The 17,477-nt window shown below is 50.1% G+C and overlaps 1 long non-coding RNA gene across 2 annotated transcripts; it reads right to left on the reverse strand.

Annotated features, from left to right (window-relative positions):
• Positions 1-10,897: 10,897 nt before the first annotated feature.
• Positions 10,898-12,386, reverse strand: LOC139803114 (uncharacterized). Of its 2 annotated transcripts, XR_011728888.1 has the most exons (4): positions 11,481-12,386; positions 11,337-11,394; positions 10,963-11,282; positions 10,902-10,930 (listed from the first exon to the last, which is right to left on the reverse strand). It is a non-coding gene; the product is annotated as an uncharacterized lncRNA (long non-coding RNA). The 2 variants fall into 2 exon arrangements; XR_011728887.1 differs by having other exon boundaries at positions 10,898-11,282.
• Positions 12,387-17,477: the final 5,091 nt, after the last annotated feature.

Consider the following 17,477-nt stretch of genomic DNA (forward strand, 5'->3'; position numbering starts at 1 on the left):
GAGGATGTCCCAGCTCCCTGCAGGGGGCTTGGGCCCCTTTAGAGGTCCCTTCCAACCCAAATCATTCCATGGAACAGTCCCACAACCCCGAACTGGGCAGCCCAGCAGCACCTGGGGCACCACTCTGCTCCTCCAGGGATACAGGATGCTCCTGGTCCTGCCAGCAAAGATTTTCGAGGCTGCAGAGCCCAGGACACCCCGGACCTGCGAGCCGCACCTTTCCCTGCCCAAAACCCTTAAAGAAAGAATATTTCCTTCCTCCAAACACCCTTCCAGAACTAAAATAACCCAACTCCCTCCCCCGCGGACCGCTCCGCACATCATTTAATGGCTCGTTAGGAGCCACGCTCAGCCCTGGGGCTCCTGGTGGCCCAGGGAGGTGACATCTCAGGTGAGCTTTGCCCGTGCCTGCCATCAAGGTTTCACCTTTATTTGCCGTGCTGATCGCTGCCCGATAGCCGGAGGCATTTCCAGGCAGTCAGACGATTTCCCTCCGCGGGGCTTCAGACCAAAGGTAGAAATTAGGAATTTACAGCTCCGATAGCAGCCGAGCCTCGGGGACTGCAAACATCAGCTCCCTGCGGCTCACCTGCAGCCTTCCTGCTCCCTCTGCACCCCAGGAGCCTCCACACAAACTCCCGAGGGACAGAAACATCTCCCGGAGGCTCCCGAGAGCCCAGGGAAAAAGGAAAAAATCTCCTTTAGAGCTTGGGAGCGGAATGGGTTGGGTTGGAAGGGACCTGGAAGGTCCCCCAGTTCCAAGCCTATGGATAGGGACACCTCCCAATTCCATCCAACGTGGGCTGGGACAGGGATGGAGCAGCCACAGCTTCTCTGGGAAAGCTGTTCCAGGGTCTCACCATCCCCAAATTAAAGGATTTCTTCCTAATGTCCAACCTCAATCTTCCTTTTTCAAGTTTTGACCCATTTCCCTTGTCCTCTCCCTACCCCTCTCTGCCCAAAGCCCTCCCCCAGCTTTCTTGCAGCCCCTTCAGATACTGGGAGGTTGCTCTAAGGCCACCTCAGAGCCTCCTCCAGGCTGAACAACCCCAAATCCAGCCTTCAGATGAGGAAAAAGCTTCCCTGGAAAGGCAGGAGTGTCATATTTGGACGGATGAGTCCACACCCTGTACCCCAGCCCACCCATACCCTCTTCCCCACTTCACAGCTCCTTCTCCTCCTCCCTTTTTCCATCCCTTTCCATATTTTTCTCCCTGTTTTCCTCCCATCCCCCTCCCCCCCAGCAAAACAAACAAGGCAATAACCAAGGTGCCTGCAGCTCCAGCTTTCTCCACCCTCCTTCCCTCCAACCTTTGCTCTTCTCTCCTCTGATAACCCCAGGATACAAATTCTGCCCAACTGGGCTGGGGGTGCCCACCCTGTCCCAGCACCCAGGAGGGGCAGAGGGTCCCATCCCCCTTTTCCAAGCTCAGCCAGGAGCCTGGCATCCCCTGCCACCCAGCTGGGTGGTCCAAGGCCACAGGAACCCAAGGCAGCCACAAATCCCCCAAATCCTGGGAACCTGCCCATCCTCCTGGCAGACACCAACTGGACAGAACCAGAGGTGTCAGACCCCAGGATTAAGATGATCTTGGCTTATTCCCCTCCCTGCCTTGCTGACCTCCCTTCCAAAGCCCTGGAGGAATGAGGAGGAGGGATGCAGGCAGGAGAATCTGGAGCCATGGGACCAGGGGGTGATGGGGACCAAGGGGGAGGATGATGAGGATGAGGACAAAAGGGGGAGGAGGATGAAGAGGACAAAGGGGGAGGAGGATGAGGACAAAATGGGGAGGATGAGGACAAAATGGGGAGGATGAGGACAAAATGGGGAGGATGAGGACAAAATGGGGAGGATGAGGACAAAATGGGGAGGATGAGGACAAAATGGGGAGGATGAGGACAAAATGGGGAGGATGAGGATGAAGACAAAAGGGGGAGGAGGATGAAGAGGACAAAGGGGGGATGATGAGGATGATGAAGACCAAAGGGGGAAGATGAGGACAAAATGGGGGGGATGAGGACAAAAGGGGGAGGAGGATGAAGAGGACAAAGGGGGGAGGAGGATGAAGAGGACAAAATGGGGAGGATGAGGACAAAATGGGGGGGGATGAGGATGAGGACAAAAGGGGGAGGAGGATGAAGAGGACAAAAGGGGGAGGAGGATGAAGAGGACAAAAGGGGGAGGAGGATGAAGAGGACAAAAGGGGGAGGAGGATGAAGAGGACAAAAGGGGGAGGAGGATGAAGAGGACAAAAGGGGGAGGATGAGGAGGAGGAGGAGCAAGGGGGGGGATGATGAGGATGAGGACAAACTGGGGAGGATGATGAAGAGGACCAAAGGGGGAGGATGAGGAGGAGGAGGAGGACCAAAGGGGGGAGAAGGAGGATGATGATGAGGACCAAGGCAGGGGATGATGATGAGGAGGAGGAGGAGGAGGACCAAAGGGAGGGAGGATGATGATGAGGACCAAGGGGGGGAGGCAGATCTCATCACCCACCCCCCCCAAAACCATCCTGGGGTGGGACCAGGGATCAAGGGGGTCGATCCCACCACCTCTCCTGGTGGGCAACAAAGTCAGGACAAAGGCAGGGATGGAATAGGAATGGGAGAAGAGTTATCAGGAGATTCCAGGAATCAGGGATCCAGCCTGCAGGGAGCAGAGGGACAGCAGCCTCTGGGGAACCTGCCAGAGAAATTCAGCTTCAGGCAGTGCCCTGGCAACACCCTGAAGGGAAGGGGAGGACTTTGCTTCCTCTGTTTGCACGGAGCAATGGTTAAAAACACAAAGCCAGGGAGTGGTTCCAGGCAGGTTTCACCCAGAGGAGCAGGGGGGGGGGGAGGAGGGCTTGGTCTGAGGAGCTCCAAGCAACCAGAAAGCAGATGGATGGAGGTTTTCCTCCTTTCCCAGCAAAGAGGAGCATAATTTTTCTTTTTTTTTCTGGGGTGGGGGCCACACACAAGCAAAGGAGTGGGTGGGATTTTGCAGGGAGGATGAAGGGTGGGGATGCTGACCCAGGTTCCAAGTGGGCAGCAGGAGGTTGGTGGGGAAAGAAGAGGAGCCCAGGAGGTGGCCCCTGTGCCAGTTGGGGGTTGGGTCTGTCAGGAGCAAAATCCTGTCGAGATTTCACCCCCCCCTCCCCAAGTCTTTGGAGAGAAAACAAAACAATTTATTGAGAAGCCAAGCCCAGGCAGGAACAACTTTGTTTTTGCCAAGTTGATTGCTGGAGGAAGCAGAGGGTGGACTTGGCTGGCCTGGTCCCAGCCTCCAGGGCTTGTAGGGGAGATTTTATTTATTTATTTGAGGATCTATTTCCCCGGGGTGTAACCAGGATGAGCTGCCTTGCCACCTTTTCCCTGCACACAGCTCCTGTCCCCATCCTGCAGCAAGGTCCTGGTGCCACCTGGAGTGGTGACAAAGCCACCACCACTTGTCCTGGGGTTCCCCTGCCAGCTGGGAGGGCTCAGCCTGGCTGCCAAAATCCCAGCACAAGCTGCACCAGATGAAGAAACCTCCTGGGATTGCATCTCCTGCTGCCTGGCACCCACCAAACTCCCACCAACCATCAGCAGCACCAAGAGCATCCCAGGAGCTGGGCTGGAAACAGCTGGAAAGGGGCTCAGTTGACAGCAGAAAGGTGCAAAATGCCAAAAAAAAACCCCCAGACTCCAAAGAAGCCACCAAGCTGCACCTCAAAGAAGCATCAGGACCCCCAAGAGATGTTCACCCCCAGATCCTGGGGCTCCCCAGCCTTTAGTTTTCAACCCCCTGAATTATTTTTATCCCACTAAATTCACCTGGGGGCTCCTTCTCCAGGCCCAAACATCCCCCCACACACCGTGGAGATTCCATCCCTATTTTCATCCCCCAGCACCTTCTAAAACTTAGGAAAAAACAGAAAAAAATTCAAATAATCATCAGAGTACCTGGAGCTGAGGAGCCAAAGGGAGGATGAGGAGGAACCAAGGTGCCACTGAACCCTCTGGCTCCATCCTTCCCTCCCCCTGCTAAATCCCCTCCCTGCAAAGCCCCTAAAGAGCTCCAGCTGCTAATTACAAGATGCAAATGAGAACAAAACCCATTAGGAAGGGGAAGAAGAAGATGAAGAAGAAGATGTTGGGGGTATCCCCAAGGCAGAGAAATGTCCCCCAGGAACTTCCCTCCTTATTCCCTTTTCCTTCAGGCTTGGGAAGGAAAAGCTGCAAAGGTCAAAGGGGTTTTGGGGGTTTTGGGAACAATCCCCTGGGTGCTCTGGGGGCAGCTGAGGTCCCAGATTTCCATCCTCACCTTGCCCTGCACAGAGGGAGCTGCCAAGAGGAGTTTTGTAGCTGGTGGGGGAGGTCCAGGGATGCTCAAGGTGGTCCCAGAATTTTGGTTGGAAGAGAAGGTGGAGAAAAAAATAAAAATAATAAAAAAAAAATAATAATAAATAAAATAAAATAAAATAAAATAAAAAAATAAAGAGGAGGGGGGGAAAGGGAGGTGTAGGCAAGAGGAAAAATTCTGTCCGTGGGGGCAACATCTCCCTCTTGCTTTGGTGGCCAAGGAGGGGGAAAAAAATTGTAAAAAAAGTTGTGGAAAGGGTGATGAATGTGAGAGGGAAATGTCAGAGATTTCCTTCCAAATGATTAAAATTCTGTCCTGGGAGGAGGGGCAAAGGGGAGGAGTGGGGTGGGGAAAGGGGAACTGAGGCACAAACTGGGAAACCAGAAGTGGTCGGGACGTTTCCCTTCAGGCACCTCCTTGGGGACAGAAACGTTGGGTGTGAGGAGGAAAACCCAGGGCTGGGAGATACTGGGAGATACTGGGAGATACTGGGAGATACTGGGAACAGTCACAGGATTTCATGGTTGGAAAAAAAGACCTCTGAGAGCATCACATCCCAGCCCCAACATCCCTCCCCAATAAATAAAATATTTCTCACTCTCCTCATCCCCCTGGGGATGCCCTCACCTCATTTTTCAGTGCACATCACTTACCAAATGCTTCTTCAAGAATATTTGATTATTGTCCAGCATTATAGTTTTATTATTATATTTATTATATTTATTACGTTTATTACATTTGTTACATTTATTACATTTATTACACTTATTACATTTATTATGTTTATTACACGTATTACACTTATTACACTTATTACACTTATTTATTACACTTATTACACTTATTACACTTATTACACTTATTACATTTATTTTAGGTGGAGAAATCTCCACAGAGCTGCAGAGTGAAGTGAGATCAAACCCTCTTTCAAACCTCCTGCAGAATTAAAAAAAAAAAAACCCAAAAACCCAACAACCCCAGCAGGATAATTAATTAAGAAATAATTGCAGCTCTTTACATGTTGATGCTGAGGAGCTGGAGGAATTAAAATCTGCATTTCTCACACATCCCAAAGGCAAAGTTCCAAGGAATCAGGGACCTCTTTTTTTTTTTTTTTTTAATCCTGGAAAGCAAGGGACAACATCAACCCCCAGGATGGGTTTTTTGGGGTTTCTGATCCAAAAATTCAGGTTGTGAGCATCTTCATCTCTTCCTGTGCTCAGAGCCATTCTCCCTGCTTTCTAGCTATAGAAATATTTGATTTTATAGAGAGAGATAAAAATAGAATAATAGAAATAGAAATAAAAATAGAAATAGAAATAGAAATAGAAATAGAAATAAAATAGAAATAAAATAGAAATAAAATAGAAATAAAAATAGAAATAAAAATAGAAATAAAATAGAAATAAAATAGAAATAAAATAGAAATAAAATAGAAATAAAAATAGAAATAAAATAGAAATAAAATAGAAATAAAATAGAAATAAAATAGAAATAAAAATAGAAATAAAATAGAAATAAAAATAGAAATAAAAATAGAAATAAAAATAGAAATAACTGACTATAATAATAAATACAATAATAACTGTAATAAATATAGTTAATAATAACTATAATAAATATAATAAAAATAACAATAAAAATAACAACTACATAATTAATATAATAATAACTATAATAAATATAATTAATATAATAATAACTATAATAAATATAATAAAAAATAACAATAAAAATAACAACTACATAATGAATATTATAAATATAATAAATACAATAATAAATATAATAATAGTAATAGTAATAACAGTAATAATAATAATAATAATAATAATAATAATAATAATAATAATAATAATAATAATAATAATATAGAGATATTTTATTTTGCTTTTTTTTTCTAACCAGCCCATCACCTCCCCTACCCACAGAGGAATTACCCAAGAATAAAACCAAACTAAAATAAAACCAGGAACTTTTTGGCTTCCAGGAGGAGGAGGAACTTTTCACCTCGGAGCATCTCAGGGTGGGTTTTTCACCCAAGGGAAGGGAAAAATTCTGGAGATTTGTGCCCAAAACCTGCACAGAGGGAACTTGGCCTCAAAACAACCCCTCCTGGGGCAACCACCAGAGAACCTGATGGACTGACCACAAAATCAGATTAATTCAGTTTAGCAGGAGATAAATCTTTATTATTCTGAGACTCCTCTCTGACTGAGGAAGAAAACCACTCCATTACTAAAGAAAAATGGGCCAAATATTGTCCTTTTTTTTTTTTTTTAATCACCTCAGTGAGAATTAAGTGATGAAGATGAGAGAATTGCTAAATGGGGAAAAAAAACAACCCAGGATCCAACCCCCCCATCCTTGGCCCAACCTCCCATGAGATGGGGACTTCCCTTTTATTCATGATAAATGTCTAAATTCTGCTGCAGGGAGCCAGGAAAACTCATGGAAAACTCATGGAAAACTCATGGAAAACTCATGGAAAACTTAAGAAAAACTCATGGAAAACTCATGGAAAACTCATGGAAAACTCAAGGAAAACTCAAGGAAAACTCAAGGAAAAGTCAAGGAAAAGTCAAGGAAAAGTCAAGGAAAACTCAAGGAAAACTCAAGGAAAACTCAAGGAAAACTCATGGAAAACTCAAGAAAAACTCAAGAAAAACTCAAGAGAAACTCAAGGAAAACTCAAGGAAAACTCAAGGAAAACTCATGGAAAACTCATGGAAAACTCAAGGAAAACTCAAGGAAAACTCAAGGAAAACTCATGGAAAACTCAAGAAAAACTCAAGAAAAACTCATGGAAAACTCATGGAAAACTCATGGAAAACTCAAGAAAAACTCAAGGAAAACTCATGGAAAACTCATGGAAAACTCAAGGAAAACTCAAGAAAAACTCAAGGAAAACTCATGGAAAACTCAAGAAAAACTCAAGAAAAACTCAAGAGAAACTCAAGAAAAACTCAAGAGAAACTCAAGAAAAACTCATGGAAAACTCATGGAAAACTCATGGAAAACTCATGGAAAACTCATGGAAAAATGGAAAACTCAAGAAAAACTCAAGAAAAACTCAAGAAAAACTCATGGAAAACTCATGGAAAACTCATGGAAAACTCATGGAAAACTCATCCTTTGGAGAAGAGCTGCCAGGAGGTGGAGGAAATGTTGGGATGCAAAGACCTGGATGGAAAAAATCAAGCAATGGGCTCCAAAAAAAAACCCCAATTCACCCCAATTCTCCATCCCAGCACCTTGAACATAAAAAAAAAATAAATGTGGGGAATGTCTCAGCTGAAGGGGGGAATCCTGGAGCAGAATTTGCCTCCCAGAGCCAAAGCAGCTGCTGAAATCTGAGCTTTCTCATCACCTTTTGTCTCTGGGGACAGGACTGAGATCCAAAGGGACTTCCCCACAACTAGGGATTTTGCTGAGTTGACCCCAGAGAAACCTCAAAAGAAAAGCAAAGGTCTCAGCTGTGTTTATTGCTTTCTTATTCCTTGTGTTTGTAGGAAACCCCACAACCCAAACAGCCCCAACAAGGCTTGAAATCAGCCAAATTATTGCAGTTTTTCCTCACCCTGAGCAAGACCTGAGCTCACAGGAAGCTTCAAAGTTGTTTTTTTTTTCCACCTCCTGACCTCATTTTTGAGGCCAAAACCCTCAGCCAGCCCCCAGCACCCCCCCCCCTGAACCTTGATTTACACCTTGGTGTAAACTTGGTGTAACTTGGTTCTTAACCAGGAGCTGAGCATCTCCCAGGGGACCCTTCCCATGGTCCCTGCTGCTTTTCAGGCTTGGGGTCACCCCAAGGGGTGATGAACCCCAGGATGGGGCTGAGGGGAAACTTTTCCTCTGCTGGGTTTGGAAAAGGGGAGCGAAAAAAAAGGGGGAAAAATTGGGATTTCCAGCTTCCTACCTGAAGAACTCACTCAGCATCCTCCACACCCAGCAGAGATGCAGAAGATGAGATGAAAGCACCCAGAAAATATGAAATGGTTGAGTCTCAGCCACCATGGCCACGTTTCCTGTGGAGATTTTCTTTTGTTTGCTTCGTTAGATCTTTTTTTTTTTTTTTTCCTCGGGTTTTTTGGCCCCACATTCACCTTTTGAACCCAAACCCAACCTGCAAGCTGCTGCTCCACGGGGTGAACTGAGCCCTCAGCCCTCCCCAGGGGACCTGTCACCACCTTCCTCACCCCACCCTGCTCCTCATCTTCAGCAGAAGCCTCTCTGGAGCTTTACTCACCACCTTTTGGGGTTTTTTTCTTTTTTTTAAGTTATTTTCAGCCACCGAGTTCACAGAGACGTTGGGGGTGATTTTCTTTTTTTTTTTTTTTTTTGTTTTGTTTCATCACTTCCTCCAAACACCTTTTTTTTTTTTTAAATTTTATTTTATTTTTCACTCTAAACCCAACATTTTTTTTCTGTTCCTACATCCCCCAGAAGCCATCACTTGCCCCACTTGTCTTGCTTTGGGGTGGGGGAAGAGGGGACCCCACTTCTTCACTCCAATCCCATCCAAACCTCTCTCTGCAGAGCCAGCTCAGCCCCTTCAGACCCAAAAGGACCAAAATTTGGGGGGTTTCTGGACAAAAAAAGGACAAAAAATTGGAGCCTGAAGTCAACCTTGGCTTTCCTTCCAGTTTGCCCCCTGGGCTTGGGTTCCCCTCCTCCTGGTGGTGTTTGGGGGATGTGGTTTGGGGTCGAGCAGGGGTGATGCTTGGGCTGGATGATCCCAAAGGGCTTTTCCAAATCCCCTAGGATTTTCCAGCTCTTAGGATTCATCCTGCTGAAATCTTGGCCAAGTTCTGAGCTGCAGAGCTGAGGGGGAGGTGGAGGAAGTGGTGGTGGGTGCTGAGCATCCTGCCCACAGCCCCACGTGCTGCCCCAGCACCTCCTTTTCCTGCTTCCCTTCTGGCTCTGGTCCAGTTTGTCAAGGATGTCAAAAGCTTCCAACTTCTGCACGGAGGAAATTCCCCCCCCCTCCAATCCCCCCCTTTCCCAGGCACTTCCCACGCTCGGCACAACCTCCTCAGGAATTTTCCAGCCTATCCCAGAAATTCCCTGTCCCTTTTGTCCCCTCTGGAGGTGATGGATGACGAGCAGCAGCTCATTTCTCTTTGCTGCTCCTCCTGGCCAAACCCATCCCAATTTTTCCCACCTGACCTCACCAATTGGGAATTTTGGGAGGAAGTTTCATCTCAGGAATATCTGATTATCCCCTTCCTCGAGGTTTAATCATTCTGGCATGGAAAAGAAGCAAATCCCAGAGCATGGGAACCTCCAGGCCAAGGAACTCCAGAGAATTAAATCCACATCATCCAATCAATAATTTACTGGAGGGCACCAGAGGAACATCAGGAGGAAGATGTTGGAGGTGTGAAGCAGCTCAGGATCAGGAAAACCACCACTATTTGGTTTTTTCCCTCTCTCTTTTCCGTCCTCCCATCACCTACGGAGCAGGAATTGAGATTTTTTTTTTTTTTTCCCAGCCTGTTGGTTTTATTGAATCCCCAAACTTGACGTTTTCCCAATTTCTTGTGATACTCTTGGAGATCCCAGTCACAAAGCTCTGTCCCATCCCCCTGCCTGGCAGGAGATGAGTGAAACCAATAAACTTTTAGAATTAAACCAAATGATCCAAAGAAATCCGGGAAGCGTCGGCCGGGACCCAACTCCAGACCCCAAGGGCTGCCTGGATTGATGGATTTCTGGATTTCTGGATTTCTGGATTTTCTGGCAGGACATTTCCCAGTCCCTGCCCACCAGGCAGCTCTCTCTGCACACAAATCCAGGTTGCCACCAGGCTGCAGTTCTCTGGCCACAAACCACTCTTTTTTTTTTTTTTTTTTTTGGCAAGCCAAAACTCTTCCCTCCTTCTGCTTTTAAGGAAAATTAAGGAAAAAGAAATTTTTCCTTAAAAGGAAAAAGAAAGGAAAAAGGAAATTAAGGAAAAAGAAATTAAGGAAAAACAAAACTCCTAACTGGAGTTTTGGATGAAGCTGATTGCTTCCAGCCTTGGTTTCCTTTCCTGGGAACTTCCCTCAAGGAATGTTTTTAATTTTCACTGACTCAGCTTTTTCTCAGGGAATTCCAAGTTTTGTTTTGGCATTTTGCTGGGAAGGGGAGGGGGGGAAGTCTGCACTTGGACTCCAGTTTGGGATCAGTCACTTTAGGTTTTTTTTTTTTTTAATCCAATCCAGCCCCAAAACCTCCCCCAGCCTCGGTGCTGCTGCTGTTTCACCCCAGGTTTATGGGGGTTTTTTTATGGGGTTTTTACAGCCCTGATGACTCAAGGTTTGCTCAGCACATCCCAGCTGGGGCCCTCCCACCCCCTCCCTGCCCCCAGGGACACTCCTGGCAGCTTGAAGCACCCATGGGTGCTCCTCACCATGGGTGGGTTTGCTCCTTCAAAGCTCAGGATTTACTCCCAGGGTCTTTAGTTCCTGGTTCATTCCTCTCCCAGCCCTGTGCTCTGGGAAGATTTGCAGTGATCAAGATGAAAACCAAGTCAGGACACGGCTCCTTCCCTCTTTTTTTACCACATTTCCTTAGCAGGGAAAACCAAGACCAACCTTCCAAGGCCAACTTTCCAAGACCAACCTCCCAAGACCAACCAACCTTCCAAGACCAACTTTCCAAGTCCAACTTTCCAAGTCCAACTTTCCAAGTCCAACCATCCCTCCAAGACCTAACTCTCTTCCCAAAACAAACTCCCTTCCAAGACCAAACTCCCTTCCAAGACCAACCTTCCAAGACCAACCTTCCAAGACCAACCAACCTTCCAAGACCAACCAACCTTCCAAGACCAACCAGCCTTCCAAGACCAACCTTCCAAGACCAACCTTCCAAGACCAACCTTCCAAGACCAACCAACCTTTCAGGACCAACCAACCTTCCAAGACCAACTTTCCAAGACCAACCATCCTTCCAAGACCTAACTCTCTTCCAAGACCTAAGCCTCTTCCAAGACCTAAGCCTCTTCCAAGACCTAAGCCTCTTCCAAGACCAACCAACCTTCCAAGACCAACTTTCCAAGACCAACCTCCCTTCCAAGACCAACAATCCTTCCAAGACCAACTTCCTTCCAAGACCAACTTCCTTCCAAGACCAACTTCCTTCCAAGACCAATTTCCTTCCAAGACCAACCAACCTTCCAAGACCAACCATCCTTCCAAGACCAACTTTCCAAGTCCAACTTTTCAAGACCAACTTCCTTCCAAGACCAACCAACCTTCCCAGACCAACCTTCCAAGACCAACCTCTCTTCCAAGACCAGCCAAGTAGAGTTTCCACTCCCTGGATGTCCAGGACTGTCCCTTCCCTGCGCTCTGTGCTCAGAAACCCCAGCAGGAAACCAGACCCCAGCAGGAAGCTGTCTCCAAACCAAAGATGCCAACATGACAAGCCTTAACCAACCAAAAAATCCCTCAAATGGCCTGGAAAGGGAAGCAGGGCAGAGGGGGAAGGGGGAGCAGGAATCCAACCCCAAAAATTACCCCTGATCCAGCTGGGGGACTTCAAATTAAAAAATCCACATTGGCCACCAGGGATATTTGGAATTTCTTTGCCCTCTCGTGATTCCCAGGCAAAAGGAACAAAATTCCCAAGCAGGTTTGTGGCTAAAATAAAGGAAATTCCTGTTGCTGAGCACTGAGGAGGCTTTTTCACCCTTTTTCACCTCTTGCTCCATGCGTGCTCTTGGTTTGGATAAAGCAGGACAGAGGAGGTCATCCGGGGGAAATCAGCACTTCAGCAAAAATAGTTGGGGTTTTTTTGGTGTTTAAAACTGTCTGGATTTTTTTTTATGCTGGCAAGGAGACAGCAGCCTCCAGTCTCTGCAAATTCACCCCAAAAAAAACCCCAAATAGCTAAGGAAGGAACTCCTCTCAGCAAGGTCCCATGCCTGGCTCTGCTGGAGCCTCCAGCCAGCTGCTAAAAACCTCATTTAAAATGGGCCAGGTCTCAAAAATCTAAATTATTTGCTTAGCAGGAAGAAGAAGAAAAAAAAAACAAACCACTTAGGGGATGCTTTTCCTTCTGAAGGAAAAAAAAAAAATCTAAATTATTTGCTTAGCAGGAAGAAGAAGAAAAAAAACCAAACCACTTAGGGGATGCTTTTCCTTCTGAAGGAAAAAAAAATAAAAAAAGGGGGAGTTGGAAACTTGGGGGGTGAGATTGGGAGCTGGGAGCTCCTCTGCACCTGGGTGCAACCAGGGGTTTTTGCTCCAATCCCTTTGGAAGGAGGAGAGGTCAGGGAAAGGTTGGTTCATCCCTCAAACCCCTCTGCAAAGGATAATAAATAATAAAAAAAAAAAAATTAAAAATTCATTTCTCAGGTGAGAAACTCCAAAGTGTTGACTTCAAATTGTGCCTGGAGGTCCCAGGAGATGCTCCCCAAGGTCAGAGCTCCCCAAGGTCAGAGCTCCCCAAGGGGATTTGGGTCCTGAGGAATAAACCAGGGGCTCCAGGTCCCGTCCTGGGAACCTCAGGGTTCCCCCTGACCCCATCATCCAGGTTGGGAATAAACCCAAGAGCCCAGCTTGTTTTTTCCTTGCTGTTTGGAGCAGAAGGAAAAGCAAGGTCTGGGGGAAGTTCCTAATGGTTTCCCATCAAAACCAGTCCAACCAGTCCCAGCTGCAGGGTGCAAACCAGCAGTAGCAGCTTTGCAGGTGCCTTGCAGGGCATTTTTTGATCCCCCCCCCCCCAAATAATCCAGGGGGAGGTGCAGGAGCATCCCCTGCCCAGCACAGGACCCAGGAGCTGCTTCCCCTGCATGGGAACTTTGGGCCAACTCCACCCCAACCTCTTTGCAAGGCAGCTCCTCACCTGGGGAGGGTCCTCCTGGGTTGCTGCAGGTTGGTTATCTCCTGCTGGTTATCTCCTGCTGGTTATCTCCTGCTGGTTATCTCCTGGGTTTTTATTAACCAGGAGCTCTGGGGCAGAGGATGCAGGGGGAGCAGCCCTGTCCCCCAATGCTCTTTGGGTCCTCTCCAGAAGGGGCTTTGCAGAGTGGGGCTGCAGCCCCCATCCCACCCTTCCTCACCTTTTTTTGGCCACCAGGTTCCTCCCTGATAAGGAAAGATGCCAAAAAAAAAAAAAAAAAGAAAAATTAAAAAATCCAGATGCAAGAACTTGCTCGCCTGGGAGAAAGGGGGGGATGAAGCAGGATGGGTCCTGAGCCATGGTCCTGCTCCTCTGCCTCAGCTCCAGCTTTTCCTGAGGGTTTGGCTGGATAAAGCAGCCCTGATGCTCTCTCTCATCTCTTCTTGAAGCTCTCCCTGGGCACACAAAATGTTGGTTCAGGTCCCCAGGGTGCAGCCCTGGTCCAGCCCCTGCTGGAGCTGAGCCCAGGAAAGGAGCAGACAGAGGAACTTTGCCCCAGGGCAATAAACCACGTGGAATAAAAACCTCTGCCCGATGTCTGGAGCTGGCATCACCCTTCCCTGCTCCCCAGGGGACATCAAGTGACCTCAGCTCCAAGTCCTGGAAAGATTTGGCTTGGAAAGGACCTGAAGTGTCAGGGGCTGGTGGGTGTCTCCAAGGCCCGAGGACCTTGGGGCCTCCCTGGATGGATTTTAAGGAGCCCTTCCCATGGGAAATGGCTCTGGAAGTCCCCCAGGGGGATGGAGAGGGAAGAGAGGAGGGATGAAGGCACTGCAGGTGGCTCCCAGCACCTCCTGGGCAGTGCCCATCCTGACCCTGGCTGCTCCTCCTTGCCAGGGACATCCCCAGTGTGCTCCCTGCTCTGGAGGGGACATTCCCAAAGCCCCCCAGGGACACCAGTGACCCAGCAGGCCCCCCAGCACCAGAGGGACCCCTCACCAGCACCTCTAGCACCAGGGGGACCCCCCAGCAGCACCCCCATCACCAGAGGGACCCCTCACCAGCACCCCCAGCACCAAGGGACCCCTAACCAGCACCCCCCATCACCAAGGGACCCCTCACCAGCATCCCCATCACCAAGGGACCCCTAACCAGCACCCCCCATCACCAGAGGGACCCCCCAGCAGCACCCCCATCACCAGAGGGACCACTGCCCCCTGAGCAGAAGGACAAAGCCCAGGGATGCAGGACCAGCAGGGTTGGATGTGATGGTTTTTAAGATCTTCCCCAACCCCATCCCACGAGCAGAAGAGTCCCAGGAGCAGCTGTGAGGAAGTTTTTCCCCCCCTCCAACCAGCACCCAGGGCCACCCAACCTTCTCAGGGCTGCCACTGCCCTCTGCAGTCCCCTGGGGAAGCAGCAGCTCTCTCTCCACCTTCCCCACCCATCTCCCAGCTGATTCACCCCAAAAACACCTTCACCCACAGCTCTGGGGCTGGGGGCAAGCAGGGGGGCTCAGCACATCCCCCCAGTGGGGAACCCCCTGGCCCAGAGCAGCCCCGGCTCCCCCAGCCCCACGTGGGGCTCCAGAGCAGCTGAGGCACCAGGACACCCTTCAGCCTCCTTCCTGCTCGGTGGGGAACGGCCAGGAATTCCTAAAGAACCCCAGGAGTTGGGTTTTTCCCTTTTTTTTCCCAGGTGCTGGGATCAAGGAGGTCTCAGCCAAATGGTTCTTTTGGGCCCGGGAGGTTCTGAGGAAGGTGGCACCAAGGGGACAGGAGGTTCTTCCTGGTTCTGCAGCACAAAGAACCTGGAGCATCCTTGGGAAGATTTCACCTCCCAAGCCCTGCTCCTGCCTGGAGAGCCCAGGAGGGAAGTGCCTTGCAAACCACCTAGAGGGTTACACCCAAAATGGGCATTTTGGGGGCAAAAAAGGAGAAATTTGGGGGTTGGGTGGAAGCACAAGGTGGAGCAGCAAAAGGGAGTGGGAAAAACTGTCAGGTCTGGGGCTTGGCTGGAAAAGGGAAAGGAAAAGATAAGAAAAAGATAAGAAAAGGGCCCTGGGAGCTGAAGAGAGCTCTGGAGAGGAGCTCAGCAAGAACCTGGGAGCCAAGGGTCAGAAATTCCCTCCTCCCTCTCTTGGCTGGATTGGAATAAAGAAAGGGGGGAAAGGGGAGGAAAGGGGAGGAAAGGAAAGAGGAAAGGAAAGAGGAAAGGAAAGAGGAAAGGAAAGAGGAAAGGAAAGAGGAAAGGAAAGAGGAAAGGAAAGGAAAGGAAAGGAAAGGAAAGGAAAGGAAAGGAAAGGAAAGGAAAGGAAAGGAAAGGAAAGGAAAGGAAAGGAAAGGAAAGGAAAGGAAAGGAAAGGAAAGGAAAGGAAAACCGAGGGTTTTTCCAGGGTGGGACATTCCCAGCTCCAACAACTCCAGCTGGCAGAGCTCTAAGGGATTGGGAATTCCAAGCCCAGCACCCGAGGGCCGGCAGCAGCCTCAGCTCCCTGCTCCCTGAAGGAGACACCAGGATCTCTGGGAGCACAGACACGGAACAAAAACCCCTGGAATTTGACACCACAAAGTCCGAGTTCCAGCGGTGGAGCTCCCAGCACCCTGAAAAACCAGAGCCTGGGGGTGCAGGGACCCCGGGGACAGAGGTAGCAAGGATGGAGGAGGATTTCTCACCACTTTATCTACCAAACCAGGGGTTATTCCACCCAAATTTTCCCCTGCCCTGCCCTGAGCAGCCAGGAAGGGAAAACGGGGCAGCACCCCCTTTCCCCCCATCCCTATGGGTACCTATAGATCCAGCTGTGCTGCCTCCCGACGGGCTCTGAGCCCCCCCCAGCCCCTTTCCCCGGCACCCCGACCCCCCCCACAGCCCCGGACCCCCCAGGAGGCTCCCCCCTTCATCTGAACCCGCGGGGGGTGCGGTGCTCACCTCCCGCTGCCCCCCGGCCGGGATGCTCCAGAGGGATGCTCCAGAGGGATGTTCCGGGGGGATGTTCCGGGGGGATGCTCCGGGGGGATGCTCCGGGGGAGGGGGGATTGTCCAAGGGGATGCTCCGTGGGAAGGGGGATGCTCCGTGGGAAGGGGGATGCTCCACGAGGTGGGGGATGCCCCGAGGGAAGGAGGAGGATGCTCCGGGGGAGGGGGGATGCTCCGGGGGATGCTCCGGGGGAGGGGGGTGCAGGCTCCGCGGGTGTCGCCCCCATCCCAGCCGCGGCCCCGCTCCGCGGTGACTCCGCGGTGACTCCGTAGCGACTCCGTAGTGACTCCGCGGTGACTCCGCGCTGCAGCTTTCGCTTTCCCTTTCCCCGCGGAGAAGGGGGCGGCCCCGGGGAAGGGGCTGAGGAAGGGGGGGAACAGGGAGGGGACCTCCCTCACTCACCTGTTACACCTGGGTGTAATTCTACACCAGCTGCACCGAGGGACCTCGGTTCCTCACCCCAGAGCCCCAGACCCCCGGAGATGGGACAGAACTGACCCCTGCCCTCCCCCCCTGAGGGTGCTGAGCCCCTGGGTGCTCAGAGGAGCTGTGGCTGCCCCATCCCTCTCCCATCCCAGGTTGGACGGGGCTTGGAGCAGCCTGGGAGGTGTCCCTGCCCCTGGTCCAGGTCTTCCAGGTCCCCTCCAACCCAAACCTTTCTGGGATTCCCTGATTCCCCATTTAGGAGCTGAAGCAGAGGCACCTGGGACGCAGGGAGCAGCTTCCAGCACCCTCCCCTCTCTGCAATCAGCAGCTCCATGAACCCTGGGGGCTTGGGAACAGCTGGCAGGGCCATCAGAGTCCTGATCGCCAAGGGCAATTCAAGAAGAAATCAAAAAGGAACCAAAAGGTTCATTCCAGGGTCAAGGAATTCTCCAGAGAACTCCCTGGCAGGAAGAAAGATCTGAGGAAGAGCTTCCCACACCCCCTGGCCCAAGGGAGAAGAGCTGGGGGTGTCCTGAGCAAGGAGCACAACAACCAAACCTCCCCAGTTCTTCTCCTCCAGCCCCCCAGAGCTCCAGGAGGGAACATCCCGGAGGGAATGACCCTCCCAGAGCTGCTTTTTTCAGGAATCTGAGCACTTCCCTGCTGGCCTCCTGGATTTCTTGTTATTGACCTGACCTGGAGGCAAAGCTCAGGCAGCAGCAGGGATGCTTCCAGTTTGTTGGGAGGCAAAGAGGAGGAGGTGAGGTCTGGGAGATCCCTGAAGGGGCTGCAGGAAAACTGGGAAGGGACTTGGGACAAACGGGATGAGGTTCAACATTCCAAGTGCAGGGTCCTGCACTTTGGCCACAACAACCCCATGGGGAGCTCCAGGCTGGGCACAGAGTGGCAGAAAGGGAG

This window comes from Heliangelus exortis, chromosome 15 (genome assembly GCF_036169615.1).
Source record: "Heliangelus exortis chromosome 15, bHelExo1.hap1, whole genome shotgun sequence".
NCBI classification, from domain to species: domain Eukaryota; kingdom Metazoa; phylum Chordata; class Aves; order Apodiformes; family Trochilidae; genus Heliangelus; species Heliangelus exortis.